Source organism: Microtus pennsylvanicus, chromosome 3, assembly GCF_037038515.1.
Source record: "Microtus pennsylvanicus isolate mMicPen1 chromosome 3, mMicPen1.hap1, whole genome shotgun sequence".
Classification (NCBI taxonomy): domain Eukaryota; kingdom Metazoa; phylum Chordata; class Mammalia; order Rodentia; family Cricetidae; genus Microtus; species Microtus pennsylvanicus.
This window is the reverse complement of record NC_134581.1, coordinates 2,129,962-2,148,608: the sequence shown is the minus strand read 5'-3', so window position 1 is coordinate 2,148,608 and position 18,647 is coordinate 2,129,962. Positions and strand designations below refer to the sequence as shown.

The 18,647-nt window shown below is 45.2% G+C and overlaps 1 protein-coding gene across 3 annotated transcripts in view; it reads left to right on the top strand.

The window, feature by feature from the left end:
- The first annotated feature begins 5,111 nt into the window (after positions 1 to 5,111).
- Snrk (SNF related kinase) overlaps positions 5,112 to 18,647 on the top strand; it is a 47,985-nt gene continuing 34,449 nt past the window's right edge. Inside the window, exon 1 of one of the 3 annotated variants that reach the window (XM_075964072.1) lies at positions 5,112 to 5,230. The gene's annotated coding sequence lies outside the window, so the exon portion shown is untranslated. Of the gene's footprint in view, positions 5,333 to 18,647 lie in introns of all 3 variants that reach the window. The other 2 variants (XM_075964074.1, XM_075964073.1) reach the window with 2 other exon arrangements.

Genomic DNA, 18,647 nt, shown 5'->3' with positions numbered 1-18,647 from the left:
CAAAGCCTCGTGGTGATACATAAATTAATAGAAATGGGTTAATTTAAGATGTAAGAGTTAGTTAATAAGAAGCCCAACCTAATAGAACAAACAGTGCTGTAATTAAAATATAGTTTCTGTGTGATTATTTGGGTCTGGGCAGCCAAGAAACAAATGAACAATCTCAATTTACATAATGGTGCCCAATGTGGGGCATGAATCCATGACCCTGAGATTAAGTCTCATGTCAAAGACCAAATGGCTGAGTGAATACACACAGAAAAGTCTTTTGACAAAACCCAATATTCCACTCATGATGAAAATCACAACAAACTGTGAAATTCATCAACCAGATAAGAGGCTTCTGTGGAAAGAAACATCATATCCAATAGTGACAACCTACAGGTGTGTGTAGGTTTGAGGGGAAAAAAAGGCAAAACTGCCCTCCCTTTCCCCAGCTCTGTTTAATATTGTGCTGGAAGTTATAACCAGCCAATTAAGTAAGCAGAAGAAACCAAAGACATCTGGATTGGAAAAGCAAAATAGTATCTCTAAGTGGTGTGTGCATAGGCCGTACAGTTCCGGAGAACTCCTGGTTCAGACTGGAGCAGGGCAGCGGTGGCCATCCCATCCCGGAGTGGCTGGATCTTGAAGTTACGTGTGGATTTAGAAGTAGCCAAAGGGTGGAAGCAGGAGAAAAAGTAGGTGGAGGGAACAGAGACGCGATGGCTTGGTGTGAAAGGGCAGACCTCTTTCTGAGAAGCGGGAAAGTGGGAGGCACACAGAAACTGCAGTGAGCACAGGAGCGTATAATTTCTCCCTGAGGCTGAGGTGAGAGGATTGTGAGTTTGAGGTCAACTTAACACGGTTTGAGGATGTGAGAGAGAGCCGGGGCAGGGAAGAGTTAGAGAAAAAAGAAAGGAAAAGAAGGGTAGGGGCTAGGACATAAGGGGTTTTGTAGGCTATATAAAAGTTTTGGACAAGTGATTATTTGCTACAGGAGAAAAATACACATGTAATTTAGGGGGCATAAAACTGTATTTGACACCATGTTGTGTTGTTTTAATAAAACTCTCATTGAAATACTGCTTATGGTATGTTAGTATTGTCTAAAGTTTAACCTCAATCCCATCAACAGTGGCTCTCAGATTTTATTTCCATCGAAAGCTCCTGGCAGTCTGCAAACAGAAAAATGAGAATTTCTGACTTAGTCAATCTGAGAGAATTTAAAATTCAGCCAAGGTTCCCAGGAGAAGTGGATTTTGCTGCTACATGGAACCTGGTTTAAGAATCACTGTTTTGAACCTAGAAACAAATGCCCCTTGACTGAAGAATGGATAAAGAAAACGTGGTACATTTACACAATGGAGTACTACACAGCATCTTGAATTTTGTAGGCAAATGGATGGAGCCAGAAAACATTATTTTCAGTGAGGTAACCCAGACACAGAAAGACAATTATCACATGTACTCACTCATAGGTGGTTTTTAAACATAAAACAAAGAAAACCAAATCACAATCCCAGAGAACCTAGACAATGAGAACCCTAAGAGAGACATACATAATCTACATGAGAAGTAGAAAAGGACAAAATCACCTGAGTAAACTGGGAGCATGGAGACCTTGGGAAAGGGCTATAGGGGAGAAGAGAGGCAGGGAGGGGAGCAGGGGAAAATGTAGAGCACAATAAAAATCAATAATAATAATAAAAAAGAATCACTGTTTTGTATCACCCTTTGAGAGAGTTACCGTTACCATGACTGCAAAGGAGATGGCTCAGTCGGTAAGTATTAGAACGCACGAGATACTAAGTCTGGATCCTCAGAACCCGTGCACAAAACCAAGCATCATAGTGCATAGTTCTGGGGAAGGCAGAGACAGGAGGATCCCTGGGGCCTCCTGGACAATAGCAGAATGGGTGGGTGAACTCCAGGTTCAATAAGAGATGCTGCCTCAAAATACAAGGAGGAGAGTGATTGAGGAAGACACCTGATGTGTAACACACACATACATGTACCCATATACACACATACACAGGATCACAAGCATGTACGCACGTGCGCGCGCGCGCACACACACACACACACACGGCATTAACTCACATCTGGGATAGGAGTTCCGTAGTGTTAACCAATGCTGAAGCATGAGGAAGGAATCTTTGGGGAGCTCTTAAGGCCATCCCAGTCAAGAAGTATTTCTGTGAACTGGGATGAAGCCAGGATTTACAAATGCATTAGGAAATTCAGAAATATATTATTGTACGAAATGACTAGTTGAAAACGTGAGAGAAAAATCAATAATCACAACTCAAAATATTCACTTTAGGTGAATAATCAATATGCGTTGCTTTAAATATACTTACTTTCAACATGTTCTTTTTGTAATTGATGGAAATAACACTATCTGGATAGGGCAACCTTGTTAAACACGCTGCTTTTGGGGGTCAAGAATAGAGCAGTGATCCTTCCTGAATGTGCTTGGTTTTCACATCTCGATCTAATTCATTGCAACTCTCTGTTTTTCTTCTAATAAACAGCTTCTTCCTTAAATAGTTGCCACTCTGTTGTTTTTGAGATCGGAATCAGAGGCTAACACAGGCTTGCAAGCTCCGTCTTGTCATTTTGTACTGTGTATCTAATTAAAGCTTCTTGCTAGTCCATGAAAAGACCTAACATTAAAAAAGCAGTGTATATCAAAGACAGCCTTGGGGCAGACTTGAGAAGGGGTTTCTTCATTAAACTAAGCAAATGTGATTAAAAGCCAAGTAAGGTAGTATTTAAGTATTTTTTTTAAAAATATTTCTCAAGCATAATCATATCATGTTAACTAACACATGGAAGGTATGGGACTGAAAATGGGTCACCTTCTCGTCAGCAGTGCCCAGACTCCCGGAAAACCCTGCAGATGGGTAAATGACTGCCACATGGGCAGCCTTGTATGCTCATCTCACGAAGACAGCTGATGCCAACTTCATTCAAATCAGTTTATAATTTCTCACTTCCATATATTGTTTTGGTCAGAGTCTGTGTTATAACAGCAACAACACAAATACCCCCGTTTTAAAGGTCTCATGTGTTATGGCCACTGTCCTGTGCTCACAGACGTCCCTTTGGTGTACAGACTTGAGGGTAAAAGTCACTGGACTTCCCTTGGGAAGTCCCTCTAGAGTGATACTTTACTCTGTTGTTGGCCACAGTGTCCCCAAAGTGATAGCTCCCAAAGATGAAAGGTCATGGTATTTCAGCAAAAGATTGAGTTGTGCAAGTACAAGTTGGGGGTTAGGAGCACTTGCTCAATGTGTAGCTAAATTAGAATCTCCCATCAGGATGGTTCAGTAGGTGGAGGGGCCTGCTGCCATGGCCCGAACTCTGTTCCAGAGACCCACATGGTGAAGGGATGGAGGGACAGAGCTCATCTCTTCTACGAGTTGTTCTCTGACTCCTACATGGATGCTGTTATACACACACACACACACACACACACACACACACACACACACAGAGAGAGAGAGAGAGAGAGAGAGAGAGAGAGAGAGAGAGAGAGAGAGAGAGAGAAAAGTTATGAAAAAGAAAGAATTTCCATGTCAAAATGATGCTGTCCTTCCATGGTCTTAAGTCAGAGCTCTGCTGAGGTGGAGCCTGAAAGAGCAGAGGCCAAGTGTGAGGGTTTCCCATGTGCTAAACACATCCCCATTTCATCAGAAAATCTTATTACCCAGAGACCACCTTGCCATCCACTACACTTCCCAGCTGTCTCCAAGCAAGCAAAGTAGATGTTGTAGTAATACATAAATAAAGGAAAAAGATTTTTGTCATCCTCTGATCAACAGAGAGAATGCTAAAAGCCATTTAGATTTCTTTGAACGGTCAGTTGAGGCAGCCTTGGACACATAAGACATTCATTTTGCTCATGTCTTTCTTTACTGGGGACTTCCTTCCTTCCTTCCTTTCCTTTCCTCTTTCTTTCTTTCTTTTTTCTTTCTTTCTTTCTTTTTTCTTTCTTTCTTTTTTCTTTCCTTTCTTCTTCCTCCCTCCCTCCCTCCCTCCCTCCCTCCCTCCCTCCCTCCCTCCCTCCCTTCCTTCCTTCCTTTCTTCCTTCCTTCTTCTTGTTGTTTTTTGAGACAGGGCTTCTCTGTAGCTTTGGAGCCTGTCCTGGAACTCGCTTTGTAGACCAGACTGGCCTCGAACTCACTGAGATCCGTCTGCCTCTGCCTCCTGAGTGCTGGGATTACAGGGGATGAAGGAAAGCAGCGGAAACAGCAACGGGGAGAGAAGCCTGGTGCCTGGCTTCTCTGCACTCCTCTTCAGGAACCCCAGAGGACAAGTCTCTGTGGCTAACCATCCTTCCAGAAGAGGCAGCTGGGAGTCCCCACCCTCTGGTCCTGCTACCACTGAGGTCCCTTCCTGAGTCACCTCGGAACAGAACCACAGATGACCCACCTAATGTCTGATGTGTGCTTCTCCATGCTGTTTCCAGCGGCTATCTGGCCTGGCCAGGGTCTTCTGCTGACTCTGGAGGCAAGCCTGCATTCAGGTGTTGGGCTTTGCTCCTTCACGTTAAATAGTAGCAAAATCAACAGAATTCTTCAAATGGATTCCCAGAGAGAAGAAACAGTAAAGAAAAAAACAGTGTGTGTGTATGCGTGTGCATATGTGTATGAATGTTTGTGCATATGTGTATGCATGTTTGTGCATATGTGCATATATATGCATGTGCATATGTATATTTGTTTTGTTGTCTCTTTTTGCTTAAAGCTAGACGGGAGATGGAGTGAACCTTCAGGGATAAAGCGGGATACAGCGCGTGTGCTCCCTGCCCTCCACCCGGAGATGCAGTGCCTGCCCTCAGATGTCCCCTGAAAGCTCCAGCTGGAGCTGCTAAATCCTGTCGCTGTCCATCGTCCTGGTGCTTCCTCCTGTGCAACCCCTATTCTTCCCCAGCACCCCAGACCAGAGGCCAGAGTGGGCTGTGCTCAGGCCCGGGGGCCAGGCCGCCCTCCAGCAGTCCTTGTGCCGGCCTGCAGGTGCGCCCGGCCAGCCCCGCCCCAGCCGGCCCGAGGCCCCGCCCCCACACCAGACTCCACCCCGTCGCTCTCGTCACGGTGACGTAAGTCCCGCGCGTGCGCAGTGCGGCCGCACCCCCGGCCGCTCGCTCGGTATTATGATTAGCGCTGGGTGCGGGGTTCCGGCGGTCGGGAGGGAGTTGTCGACGCCGCGGCCGCTGCGGACCGATGCCCGCCTGCCGGCTGAGGTAGGGCGAGTGCGGCGAGCCGGGCGGGAGCGTGGGTCGGGCCTGCGCTTCTCCTCAGTGGCCGCCTCAGAGGGGCTGGGCGGGCGCCGCCGCAGGCGGAAAGTAAGTTGCGCGCTCGGCCCGGGGCGCCCTGCGCGGAGGACGCGGCCCGCGGCGCCACCCCGGCCCCGAGCTCCCACCCCGGGCCTGCGGGCCTCGCGCGGTCCGGCCCTGCCCTTGCGGCCGCCGCGGGATTGCGGCAGCACGGGAGTCGTCGCCGCGCCCGCTGCGGGCCCCGGGCGGCACGGGCTCCGCGGGCCTCAGTTTCCCCGTGGGCCTCGGGGTCCGGCTGCTGCGCCGAGCGGCCGCCCCGCCTCACGCTGGCAAGGGGACGCGGTTGTCGGTGGCGAAGGGCGCCGGGCTGCGGAAGGGGCAGTAGTGCGGCTCCCCGGGGACTGCTAGGATTTTTTTTTTTCGGGTTGGGAGACGCCGTTCTTTTCCGTAGACATCGCCTGTTGATTTCTTCCCGAAGCATTTAAAATAAAAAAAAACAAACACCTTGCTGCGTTTTGCTTGGACTCGGGAACCAGTAAAGTGGCAACCCTTTATGCTTAGGCTTGGTCGAGCTGTTGTGTTATTCTTAACAGTCGGATCAGCTACAGTCTAGGAGCTTCGCTGTGAGTTCGGGTCAGGTGCGCATTGGAGGACAATTCAGCTTCAGGGTTCCTAAGACTGGAAGTCAAGGGATATCGGGCCTCTCGGTCTGGTTTCTTACTTTCCCTTCCATTTAGGTGAGCGTATTCTCCAAGTCCGGGGAGCCTTGGTGAAGCCCCTCAGGGCTGAAGCGTCTTGTGAGGTTTAAGGTGAAAAGTGTGATGGACCCACAGGTGTAAGGCTCCTTCTGCAGGACTCACCCCCCCCCGCCCCCCCAGGTTCCTGTCCAACATCAAAAGGCTCAGTTTGGATTCTTTGTGGGGACTGGGACACTGTCCCAAATTGGTCCTCAACTTATCACTGTACCCATCAGTGTATTGGACGTCCAGGTTGTCACGTATTATGTAATCAGCTTGTTAATTTCTAATCGTGTTACAGTCCCTTTCCACATTTATAAAACCGTTCCCTTCAGAAAAATCTGTCTTCAGCGTCTGCTTAAATATTTCTCTCGGAATTGGGTTCTTGAAGTGGAATGTTCTGTACGTGTGTAGTGATTGGAACGTACCAATTAGACAAGTTTCTTTGAGAGAACACCAGATACATAGCAGTTCTGTCTGTCGGTGTAAAATTGACCCATTTTACAGAACTAGGAAAGAAAGAAGTTGCAGGACATTCCCAAGGTCACACACTGAAGCTGGGTAAAAAGTCCCGAGCACAGCGCGGACTTCCTACCTTCAGGGCTTTCGGATCGGGAACTCTGCGTGCCACTCTGGGTCTTTAAAGTTTTGCACAGCCAGCCATTGTTTTACTTTTGGCACAAAATTTTCTCTCACCCTGTTAGGAAATTTTTTTATCGTTCTGAGTAAATTTTAATGAATGATTGCAGTATGACACCTTAGTTTAAACAACGTTCCTGACGCTACAACCCTTTAATACAGTTCCTTGCGTTGTGGTGACCCCAGCCATAAAATTATTTTTGTTGCTACTTCATAACTGTGGTTTTCTACTGTTAAGAGTCGTAATGCGAATTCTGTGTTAAACAGTGGTCTTAGGTGACCCAATGAAAGGAGTGTTCAACTCCCAAAAGGTCACGACCTGCAGGTTGAGAACCTAAGGTTTAGAATATCTAAAAACTCAAAAGTTGTATTAATTTTTTTTTTGCTTTTGTAAGCCAGTCTTTATTCAGTGATCGTGTGCCTTTAATAACATAATCCTAAAAGGAAGCCTTTAAAATGTCTTTTAGTTAAAGTTGAAGGGCATTTACGTTGTTTTTGCCGGACACGTCCACACCAGTGAGGGTGCTTCCCTCATGTTGAAAGTGAAACTAAATAGAAAATGGTAATTTTGGGGAGATACTGAGTGGCTATGGTTCTAACCACTGACATTAAATTTCTTCCCTATTGCACCTTCCTGGGCACTGATGGGCTCATTACACTGTCTAGGCTGAAAAGGGGACCAACGGCCTGAATTTTCTGACTTAAACACATAGGTGAGAGATAATAACGGCCTAATTTGCAGCGTCTCAGCTACAAACAAGAGTTTTTAGCTGAGATGTTTCTGTAAGAAAATAATTCAGCACCAAGTAGTACTGGTACTTCGGAGTCAGAGGAGGAGGGGCCAAAGTTCAGGTCCAGCCTAGGCTGCTTAGTGAGTGTGACCTCTCAAGAACAAAAGAGCGTGTAACAGACACACGTAATCCCACACTTGGGAGGCTGAGATAGGAGGATCATGAGTTTGGCTGGCATAGGTTTCTTAGCAGTTGCCACCACAGTGAGACCTTTCTGTCTGTTTAGAATGCAGGGGCTCCCCATTATGTGCAGTAGATTTGGGAGGACAAGCCTTGCTTTGACCATGTGTTCCTGGGTCTTTATCTGCTTGGGAGGCTGTTTCTGCTCATAGGTACACTATTGTGGAACAACAAGGTAAACCAACAGTGGGGTTGCTCTTGACAGGAGTTTGACAGCTGCACAGAGCACGGCCCTGAACAGTAGGGGGTGCTCCTCACAGAACGCTCGGCTGAGCCAGTCTCAAAGGCTGAGGAGGAGGCCGGTTGTGAGAGAACTCAGACTGAGTGTGTGGAAGGGAGTCGAGGCAGACACAACACAACTGCACATTCTTCAAGGCATTTGTTGAGGAAGGAGGGCGTGCCACCAGCTTGGGGTATATTTGCTTTTTGTTATGGTTTGGGAAGAGCCACGCTGTCATATCCGTGAGCACTGGGAGTGTGGTCTGCTTGGGATGGACTGGATCTAAACTGTTATTTTCACAGAATCATTTCCTCATCTGCTTTTCTGCACATCTGTTTTGGGTTGTGGCCTTGTACCCCCTGGGAAACAATTTCTTGCCATTGGTAGGAGAGAACCTGCGTCCTGAATGCTCACCTCTTCATTGTCACTTTGAGAGCCTCCTAAGAATTGGCATTGGCACCTCCAGAATTTGCCCTGTGCTCACCTAGGCTCTTGTGTGTGAATCAGGCCTCTGTCCCTTTCTTGGACTGAGACCCTCAGTGTGCTGCTGATAGCAGCTCAGTCCAGACAACTCCGTGACAGGGCATGATCTGTCCATGGGACACGATGCAGTAAGTGTCCCCAGATGCAAAGTGAGAGGGTCCATCCATTTCTATTCATCTGTCCGTCGTAGGTTTGCCTGAACCATTGTTGCGTGTGAAGTTAGCAGTCTAGAAGCGTTGACTACATACGGTAATTGGTCAGATCACAGCCTCAGTGGGCCTGATTTTCTCAGTTGTTGACATGTGGTTATTTTGCTTTGGTCTTTATATCCCCAGGTTGGGAGTCATGCCTGATACAGTATGTGCACTCAAGAAGTGTACTGGTCAATTAAAATGACTTTCATAAGCCTATTAATGGAAAACACGCTTGTTTAAATATGGTTAGACTGGATTTTACTTGCTTTTCAGTCTTACAGTTTTGGAGCTAGAAGGAAATCTTCCACTCTGCCAGCATGTGTAGATGCTGTCCTCCATTCCCATTCTGACGCTGGCACCACCTCCCTCTCGCTCCCCTCATTCCACGTGTCTTCTGCCTTGCCTCTGAGCACTGTGCTCCTGGGTTCTGTCTCTGTGAGTCTCTTCTGTTTCGTCCCCGCCATCGCTGTCCAGATGCTGGCACTCAGTTTTAAGCCATCGGTAATAATTACCTGGAGACATTTCTAGTAGTCTTCCTCGCTGTTTCCCAGCTCAGTTTTGCCCTTCTAGTTGTATCTTCATTTTGCACCTGGACTAATTCTGAAGCTGTCGTCTGATTGCTGTTCCTTCACCCAAGACTCCTTTGACAGCTCATGTCTGTTCTCGTTTGTTCGTGTAATAAAGTGAGTCGGTATCTTTGGGTGGATACTACACCTAACAGTTACTGTAGGTACAGATACTATGCCTGGGTACAGAACTGAGTAAAACACATATAATTAGTACCTAATCAGTGAGGATGCAGATTGATGACTACATAGCCATACAAATTTGTGACACACAGTTGTGGTGATGATGGATGTTGTCAGTGAGCGTGTATAGGGAGCTAGTGTGTGACGGGGTGGGGACCTTTAAGCTGGCGGTAAAGCATGAATTAGGGCCAACCAGAGCTGAGAAAAAGATAATTTGGTACCCAGCCCTTTGGATCTGGGTTCTGCTTGTGATAGTGTACCATCACAGCAAGCTCTCTCAGGTATCTTTCTGAAAGCCTCTTTCCCACATCACGGTTTTAGTTTGTAGTTCAAGTACAGCAGATTTCTCTGGGATGCCTTCTGTGAACCCACCAATTATTTTTATTATTATTTTATGTCTTCCCCTGCAAGAGGCTGTAAACGGCCTGAGGCAGAGATCTTCCAGGTTGGTGTCCCGGAGAGTTGTTTAGGGGTAGTTTGTTGTGGTTGCTATGGAGTTTAACAGTAGGTTAGGGAACTAACTTTACAGTCCTCCTTAGGGAGGAAGCTGAGAAGTGGGAGGGGATCCTTGGGTGGCTCAGATCCCTCTCACACCCTGTTACTGTGCTAGTCTGGAGAACTGTCCAGGTGGGGACTTGGCTGTGTAGACAGTGTTGAGTGAACTGCGTAGTTACCAGATACCCTAAAGTGAACCATGGAGACGGCAGGAAGGAAGACCTTACCAAGGGACGCTTTGAAATATGGAATCTTAAACCCACTGCCAGCTCCTTGTCTTTTGTGTTGTCTTTGCTCACTGTGTGGCTAGCTGGGGGTAAGGTAAGGTCGAGTGATCTGTGGGATTGGCTCACCATCTGACGTGTTGTTCTGTGTTGGGGAGAGTGGAGTTTAGGTTTTTTAGGATGACTTGTCTGCGAAAGTTCATTTTGGATCTAGGACAGTGTGCGAACGTGTTCTTAGGTAGATGTGATGCTGTATCGTAGAGAATTGTGCATCTCTAATGATGACGTGTTCTTAGGTAGATGTGATGCTGTATCGTAGAGAATTGTGGATCTCTGATGATGATGTGTTCTTAGGTAGATGTGATGCTGTATCGTAGAGAATTGTGGATCTCTATGATGACGTGTTCTTAGGTAGATGTGATGCTGTATCGTAGAGAATTGTGGATCTCTGATGACGATGTGTTCTTAGGTAGATGTGATGCTGTATCGTAGAGAATTGTGGATCTCTGATGATGATGTGTTCTTAGGTAGATGTGATGCTGTATCGTAGAGAATTGTGGATCTCTATGATGACGTGTTCTTAGGTAGATGTGATGCTGTATCGTAGAGAATTGTGGATCTCTATGACGACGTGTTCTTAGGTAGATGTGATGCTGTGTCGTAGAGAATTGTGCATCTCTAATGATGACGTGTTCTTAGGTAGATGTGATGCTGTATCATAGAGAATTGTGGATCTCTATGATGACGTGTTCTTAGGTAGATGTGATGCTGTATCGTAGAGAATTGTGGATCTCTATGACGACGTGTTCTTAGGTAGATGTGATGCTGTATCGTAGAGAATTGTGGATCTATCTCTGATGATGACGTGCAGCACAAAGAAGAGCGGAGAGACTGGGTTGGGAAGTTAGTGTCCTGGTTTGCATGGTTTTCTGCAGGTTAAGTAGTTTTTGTTGACGGGAAGGATTATGGTAGTGCTAGAGAAACCTAGTGGCCGTGTTTAGTCTGCTTTCAGAGTTTGATTTATTCTCCCTTTAAGAAGGGAACTGCTTTTTTGAAACAACCAGAAAAATGTGATTTCCAAAGTACGTTAAGGATAAAGTTTTTAAGAAGTAACTTAAACTTGCTTGAATTTTTCTTGACTTGCTTGCCTGGTTTGGTTTGGGAAGAGTCTTGGTGCACAGATGTACACGAGGTCATAGGATGTTGTTTTCAAGTTGCTCCATGTTTAGGTGCCCAGGAATGACCTAAGTCTATCTTCTACAGAGTTGTTTGCCCTTAACTCCTTTCTTAACTTAAACAGACATTCGTAACAGCTCACAAATTACTTTGTTAATAATGCTTCTCAGGTGAGCCTTTGGTGGCACTGGGCGTTCTTCTGGTTAGTGGAGTGCTCGGACCAGCTCTCCATGGCATGTCAGAATTGGAGGAGACCAGAAACCCCCAGAGGTCCACTTTAGTACTTTGGTTCCTCTGGGAATTAGCCTGGGTACAAGGGAAGCACTGCATCATGGTAGAGAAGTTTCTAGTCCTGGGTGGGGTCCACCCAGGCAGCCCTCACCTGGCACAGCTGGGAGGCAAAGGGGCCTGCACTTGCCTTTGTGGCCCTGCTGTCTTATTTCCCATTCAATGGCCAGAGTGAGGATTTTACAACAGATGTAAAAAGACCCTTATGTACGTAAATTCCCAGTTCTGGTTCCTCTTTTTGATTGTTTAAATTACATTTATGTGTGCATCTGTGTTCATACTTGTGCATGTATGTGTGCAAGCTAGAGTGTAGCTTGCAGAAGTTGGTTCTGTCTCTAGTATTGAATTCAGATGGTCAGGCTTGGTGGCAAGTGCCCTTACCTGCTGAACCTCTTCAGTCGCTTCTTGGGTTACTGTTTTATGCCACTTCCAAACAAACTGGAATCACATGAGCAATTTGTTGCAGGAAGAAACGTTTTAAAATTTGAAACAATAAAGACATCCCTGGTTTTCCCATAAAATTCACTTCACTTTGTCCTCACAGAATGAGGGGGCAGAGGATAGCACTATCTATGGTGGTGATGGAAGAGCTAATAAAGTAACAAAAATTAATGCTTAGGAAGTTTTGAAATTAGTTTGAAATCTCTGATGATCTTATTCTTGGTTACTTCTTGAGACCTCAGATCAGCTCCTTGACAAGTTGTCTTTCCTGGGCATTTTCAGCATTTTAATTACTGACATTTGGACTAACAAATAGAGTAAATGGTTGCCACTGATGACTCTTGAGCATCTCCTTCTCCTTCGCTTACAAAGTGAACTTCACCTCTTCCCAGTCATAACTTGACTCAAACGCTGTTTCCCTCCCGGAGCCAAGCAAATGCCATTCTCTCTGCTTCTCTCTTTACCTCTGCAGGAGCCTTGGTCTGAGGTTGCCACTGCCTTTTGTTGGTTCCTCTCCTCACTCTGTGGCAAACTGCTGGTGGGATTCTGGAGGATCGTTTTCTTTACTGGTTTGTAAGTTCCTAATGACGGGTGGTGTGGTGTCTTCCTCTAAGGCACAAACCGTCGCTTAATAAAAGTGATTTGGTGCTGCCTCCAGCCCAGAAGAGCTGCGTACCTGCTCAAATCACAGCGCAGACCAGCCTTCAACAATGCCTTTCAAGGAACTTGGCCTGTTCATAGTTGTCTCATTGCAAAGCTACATTGAATGAATAATTACATACAGAAAATAAAATTTTTAATAATTATCTTTCTTGGGTTATAAAAGCAGTACATATTCATTAATAAATTCTAAAACAACAGGAAATTGTAAAGAAGGAAAATAAATTTTTTAAAAGAGTATATTACTGTTTTAACATTTTAGATTCTTACAGTATATACATTCAAACAAAGCCCATAGCTATTAAAAAATTAGGATGTGGGCTGTGAGTGAATGAACTGTGTGTGTGTATATGTGTGTGTGTGTGTGTGTGTGTGTGTATGCATGCATATGGAGGCTAGAGGTCAGCCTTGGGTTCATGCCAGTTAGACTAGGCTCGGCAGGCCAGCAAACCCTGTAACCCACTTGTTTTTACCTTCTTGGTGCTGGGAATACATGTGTGTGCAGTCACCAGGCTTTTTACTTGGGTTTTGGGCATCGGTGGTGCTTATGTGAGAAGTGCGCACTGGCTGAGCTGGCTGCGTGGCCTCCGGGCTGCTTGTCCTTAGTACTGTGCAGTATGATGTTGTTACTGTGTAGGTTAATTTTACCATTTCCGTGTTTATGGACTTCTATGTTATTTCTGAGTCTTGACGTATTGCAACATTATTAAATATAAAATATTTGTTGTTATCTTTATCTTCGACACATTTAGAACAAGTTAGTTGCCCCTCATCTGAAAAGCTTTGGAGTTCACTCCCTTTGTTTTTTTGAGGATTTTTAGAATGTCTGAATAAATATCATATTTGAAGGGTGGGATCCAACTCTAAACTTAAAACTCATTTATGTTTCTTGCACAATGTAAACACACATCCTGAAGATAATTTTGCAAAGGTTTGTTTGTGGAAATTAGTTTCATGGTGTGAAATTTCTCCCGTGCCACTCGAATGACTTGTGAGCACTTCAGGTTGTGGGGCTACGGATGTCCAACTCGTAGTAAGGCTATTGAATCAAGGATATTCATTTTTGTTAAGGTTTTTGATATATACACTGTGAAAGTTAGCTTTTAGGTCTACCCCTGCAAGAAAAATCTAGTGGGTTTTTTTTTTCGTATTTTTTTCAAGACAGGGTTCCTCTGTAGCTTTGGTGCCTGCCCTGGAACTTGCTCTTGTAGACCACTCTGGCCTCGAACTCACAGAGATCCGCCTGCCTCTGCCTCCCCGAGTGCTGGGATTAAAGGCATGTACCACCACCGCTCGGTTGATTTCTTTTAAGTCAGAATCAGCCAATGCTTTTAGTCTGCGGATAAGTTTTCTTTTTCTGATACAGCATTTTTTGGTTTGGTTTGGTTTGGTTTTTCAAGACAGGGTTTCTCTGTGTGTAACAGTCCTGGCTGTCCTGGAACTTGCTTTGTAGGCCAGGTAGGCCTCGAACTCACTGAGATCCGCCTGCCTCTGCCTCCTAAGTGCTGGGATTAAAGGTGTGCACCACCATCCAGCTCCAGCATTTTTTATGACCGTCTTTAAATGGCCATCTCCATCCCAAATCAGAGGAAGATCCTTAAATGAGTTTGATAGTGTGTATACAGGCTTTAAAACAGAGGAGGTTTAGAATATTGTTTTAAATTTTCCATGACTTCTAATTTACGTTCTGTGTTCCTGGGATAGGTGTGTAATGGTGGCTGACTTTTTTATTTTGTAATAATTTCCACGTGTGAGCTTTTGTCTAAGTTGTTATTTGTACCAGATCCGTGACCACACCAGTTTAAGCTCACTCACCCTCGGGGGAAGGGGTAGCATGCTTAGCCAAGAGGCAGGTTCTGTTGAGGTGGAAGAACTTACCCGTGTTGTAGCTCACAGGCTTGTTGGTGTCCGAGCCTCCTCCACAGGTACTGACTCTGCCCTCCTCACTGCTCAGTGTTATTGGCACTGGCCTGGCTCCTCTGTATGTTCCAGTTACAACTTGATCTGATTAGACAAGAATAAGATTACTCAAGCTGGCACTTTGGAGATTGATCTGCATTAACCACACAGTAGCTGCCTTGAGAAAAGCCTCTGGGCTGGCATTGCTGTCTTGTCAAGGGCTAAGCGTCCATTAAAGTTGCCCTACTCAAAAGGAAATTTAGAACATGATAAAAAAAAAAGTCTATTGGTGCCATTCTTGTTCAGGTCTTGCTTAGAAGCTATATATATTTATTTTTATTTTAAAAAGAAAAACTATCTTTTTTCATTATACATACCAGTCCAAGTTCCCACTGCTTCCACTTACCCCTCCCCCCATCCACTCCTCAGCGAGGGTAAGGCACATTGCTTTGGGGAAGGTTCAAAGTCCTCCCTACTATATCTAGACTGAGCAAGACATCCATCCAAAGAGAATAGGTTCCCAAAAGTCAGTACAAACAGTAGGGATTAATCCTGGTACCAATTCCAGTGGCCCCTCAGTCTGCCCCAGCCATGCAACTGTCACCCACATTCAGAGGGACTAGTTTGGTCCTATGCTGTTTCCTTTCCTATTCGGCTGGAATTGGTCAGCTCCCATTAGCTCAGGTAGACTGTTTCTGTGGGTGTACCTATCATGGTCTTGACCTCTTTGCTCACATTCTCACTCCTCCCACTCTTCAACTGGACTTTGGGAGCTCAGTCCAGTGCTCCGATGCGGGTCTCTGCCTCTGTTTCCATCAGTTTCTGGATGAAGATTCTATGGTGATATTTAAGATATTCATCAGTCTGACTATAGGACAAGGCCAGTTAAGGCACCCTCTCCTCTATTGCTTAGGGTCTTAGCTGGGGTCATCCTTGTGGATTCCTGGGTAGAGCCAGGTTTCTTGCTAGCCCTTTAATGGCTCCCTCAATTAAGATATCTCTTTTCTTGCTCTCATCTCTGTCCTTCCTCCATCTCTACTATCCCGTTCCCTCAAGTTCTCCTCACCCCTCCCTTTCTCCCATCCTCTTCCCCTTCCACTCTTTCTTCTTTTCCCCAACCCCTATGTTCCCAATTTTGTCAGGCTATCTTGTCTATTTTGACTTTCTAGGTGGATCTATGTATGTTTTCTCTTGGGGTTCACCTTGTTACTTAGCTTCTCTAGGATTATGAATAGGCTCAATATCCTTTGTTTATAGCTAGTATCCACTTATGAGTGAGTACATACCATATTTGTCTTTCTGAGTCTGGGTTACCTCACTCGCATGCAAGTTTCAAGATGTCATTGTTTTTTACTGCTGAGTAATACTCTAATGTGTAAATGTGCCACATTTTCTTTATCCATTTTTTGGTTGAGGGGCATCTAGGTTGTCTCCAGGTTCTGGCTCTTACAGATAATGCTAGCAGCTATATTTTTAAGGTGTCACAAGTGAAGCTCCCCAGTTGTTTCCAGACATACTCTCAGAGTGGACTTTCTGGTCTTCACAGGCTTTCTGCCCTCTTTCCTGTGCTGTTCCCTGAGCCTTGTGCAGTTTGACCAATGGTGATTTTCTGTTATGGTCTCCGAAATCTCATGGGTCCGACCCTAGGAAGAACTACAGTCAACTAAGGAGTGCTGAAAACGAGCTGGAGAATTTATCTTCTCGGGGATGAGACCCCTACTTGGTTGTCTATTACCAAGTGCTCAGCCCAGAAATCATATTCCATACACATACAAGTAGCACTTAATGAACTCAGCAGGTTGTGTTTTTGTGTGTGTCTGTATAATGTGTGTATCCATCACAAAGAAGAACAACTCTGGATTTGAGAGGAAATAAGGGAATCATGGGAAGAGTTGCGAGGAGAATAGGGAAAGGGGGAAATGTTGTAATGTATTTTAATTAAAACAAGAAAACTTAGAACAGACTTAGTAGGCATTACCTTCCTTTGCAAATGTCCTTAGATTTGGAGGTATAACTGCCTGTTAGGACATTTCTAATAGGAGCTATTGGCTTAACTCTTAATTTTAATGACATGAAGATTCCATCTAGTGAGTGCAGACTGAAGCTGTTGTAACCCCATAGTAAGTTTCAGTACCCTCAACCCTCCATCCCCCCAGTACAGAACTCTAGTTCCCCGTACCTTAGGGCCTGCTGACCTGATGTCATCCCCAGTACAGAACTCTAGTTCCTCCATCATAACTTAGGGCCTGCTGAGCTGTTGTGGGCTGTGGTCACTCCCAGGAGGAGGAAGTACACTCCTGGAGTGGTGCTTGCTGTGGTGACGAGAGCAGTCGAGAGTGTGTGATGGGGCTGTGATCACTGTGCTGACTGGGGTTCCGTCACGGTCTTCCTCTCGCCGCTGTATCACTTCGGTTGATGAGGTTTTAGCAAACAGGTAGATCACCTTGGAAATATTCACTGAGTGTTACCTGCACCAGGACTTCAGGTGTCTCTTTATAGGTGTGTGTTTCAGTCTGCTTGTTCCTATGAGTAAGGATTATAATTTTCAGTTTTTGATATTTGTGGGAAAAAAAAACCTTAGCCGTTTCTTTGGGAAAGAAGGTTAAATTCAGTGTCAGGTTAGCTTTGCAGAAACGGAACTTTTGGTTTTCTGTATAATGTGAAGAACTGTTGGCCTAGTTTGTTTGTTTTTTTTTTTTCTGGTAGTTAGTACTTAAGGGAGATTTAGTGTACTAGAATATTGAGTGTCTCATTTGAGGGAATGTTATATTCTGAACAAAATGTTGAGAGACTTAGATTTTTGCACACAGCTGTTTTGTTTGATTTCTCAGCAGGCTGCGTTTGTTCAGTTGTGCGCAGAGACATCTTTGGTCACCTCTCTCTCCTAGGGGAGAAGAGATGGAGGAGGTATGTTTGACACCGAGACCCCACTGCAGCAGTTGGTGATGTGAGTTTCAGCGAGAGGAACCGTGGCTTCCAAACTGACAGTAGTTTTAGCAGAGGCTGCTTCTACCACTGTTTCAGCAGCTTGCAAATCATGTGTAGGGCCACCCACACTTCCTTCCTCCCTCCAGCCACACCCACACGCTCAGTCATTTCTGCCCTCTTGAGCTGGGGGAGCATCAGTATATTTTTGTAACACCTACCAGCCCTCGTTTCTCAGAAGGAGTTTCCGTATTCCAAACACTTGTTGACTTAGCCTGCTTCATTTAGGTCTAGCTTAGGTGTGCACATGTGGTTGCAATGTGCCTTGTCACAGGCTGCTTTACAAGGGCTGGTTTCAGTGATGTTTGCTCTTCAGAAAGACGTTGGCTCAGTTATGTAGTTGTTAAAGTACTGATTTTGAAGAGCTCAGCATCAGAAAAAGTTTATTCTACAAAGACAGAACAATTAGTAATTGCATTTAAAGCATTGGCTTTATAAGAGTGTGTCAGGTTTGGTATCATCTTCCAAGACAGGTTGCAGGTGAGTTTTTCCTTGTGTCAGGTTTGCATTTTCCAAACTTGATGAAGTAAAATATTCAGCTTGTTTTGGGGAGAGAAATATTTAAATATTTAAAAACCCCTCTCTAACCCTGTTAATCATCATCTGTTGCTTTGTGTATTTCTGCCAGTTTATTTTAAAAATTGTGTCTGGCTCTGTACCTAGAGAACAACTCCACAGCTGTGCTGTCTTGATTACCAGAGGAGAGATATAGGTGATTGTTTTCTGAAACCAAACAGATATTTTTTCATAATTGAAATCACGATATTAGAACAGAGGTGAGTGTGCAGACCGAGGGTCGAGTGGGGAACGGAGCTGCATGAACATGCGAGCACTTCAGCTAACAGTGTTGGCGCTGCTGCTCCATGCGGGCCCCCCCTTCACTCTGGAAGCTGAAGCTTTCCATACGTACAGCTATGCTGGAAGAGTCTGTTACTTTAAGATGGTGAAGTGATCAGGTGGTGGTGGTGCACACCTTTAATCCCAGCACTGGGAGGCAGAGGCAGGCGGATCTCTGTGAGTTCCAGGATAGGCTCCAAAGCTAGAGAGAAACCCTGTCTCGAAAAACCAAAAAAAAAAAAGTGGCATGTGGGAGGCTGAGGCAGGAGGATCTTGAGTGGAGGCCAGCCTGGGCTACTAATGATGCTAAATCAAAAATTGGGGCAGGGAAATCAAATACTTAGATTTTTAAAAAGGAATTTTATTGAAAATCAGATTTCAGTGTT